The sequence below is a fragment of the Megalopta genalis genome, unplaced genomic scaffold (assembly GCF_051020955.1).
Source record: "Megalopta genalis isolate 19385.01 unplaced genomic scaffold, iyMegGena1_principal scaffold0343, whole genome shotgun sequence".
Taxonomy (NCBI): domain Eukaryota; kingdom Metazoa; phylum Arthropoda; class Insecta; order Hymenoptera; family Halictidae; genus Megalopta; species Megalopta genalis.
This window is the reverse complement of record NW_027476412.1, coordinates 28568-30000: the sequence shown is the minus strand read 5'-3', so window position 1 is coordinate 30000 and position 1433 is coordinate 28568.

The window sequence follows — 1433 nt, the reverse complement described above, 5'->3', positions numbered from 1 at the left end:
AATCACATTTTTCTACGTACGCCAGCTTCGTACGTTTCTATCTTTGCCTTCATAAAATCACAAGATAATTTTATCTTCAAGAGTCTCGCTATTAACATCTTGTAAGATAAATGTACGTCCCAGCTAAAACGTACAAATACTTCAAATTAAGTAATAATATATCATCGCTATTGACAAATTTTTAAGATCCAAGACACAGTTCTCTCTATATGTTTTAATATTTTTTATGTACTCAAATATATTCAAAGGAAAAAGTACATGGGTGATGCCATAGTCGTGGAAGCGCGTACGCTCACGCTGATCTTCTGACCGCCGGAAGCACGAAACCTCTGATCTGGGCAAAATCGGCAAGCCGAGGAAGAACGGACAGGACACATGCTGGACTGGCGAGAAAGCGTGTTCTTCCGCTCGCGCTAGGCATTTCGATTTCTGACACCTCTTGATTTAAAAAATCAGTTTTTTGATAGTTTTCTCTCTCCACTGGGCTATTCATTTTAGCCACAGTTTTCAATTGGTACGATTTGCTTCCAAATCTTACAGATGCATTTTAAAAAATTTTTCCATCGCTCGGACAGAAGAGTCGATTGCTCAGTGAGTACGAGTATACATACAAAGTGCATACGGGTAACCAACCCCGTAGGGCTTGCCACATATGGGCCATTCGGTCAAAGACACCGACCCGTGGCCACGCTGTGTGGAGAAAAGTCCGTAACGTAAACGGCACGAAACAGTCAGGACCGAAGCCCCGAAGGAGCTCTGAGACAGCTTCTCGACCGAGATCGTAGAATTGGCCCAAAACCCGCTCTGCTCCGTCCGCCTCGCACGGACCGTGTATCTCTTATAGATACCGAACGGCCGGCAAGGACGCCGGCGCCGCCGGCCGAATAGCACGCGCGCTTATGAGTGTAAACCGCCGCGGCAACAGACCGCCCGGCCGTGCTGTTGTAACATAGCGCGTGAACGAACGAAAAAAAAATTTATAGTAAACATTAAAATAAATTACATTACCGTAAACTAGACAAAAAATTACACATTTTTTCCCAATATGAAAATTTTCACAAACTTTTCAAAGTCCCATCGCATCGAGTAAACTTTTTTAATAACGCTTCCGCACGATTCTAAATGCTTAATCCATATGTGAAATCGTTCACTGATCACGAATATCGTATTTAAAAAAATTACAAAAATTTATTTTTCAAAATAATCAAAAAAAACCGAAAAATCACAAGAGTAAAGTACCATTATTTTAAACAATATGTCGTTCTAAATGCTTAATCCCTATGTAAAAAAGTTATCTAAGCAAGAATATGTAATTGAAAAAAATTAGAAAAATTTATTTTAGCCGTAAATCGAAAATAATGGGGACACCGGAGCTGTTCGAAGCGCCGAGACGCGCCGCGTACGGCCGAATATTTTCTAAGTCCCAACGTACC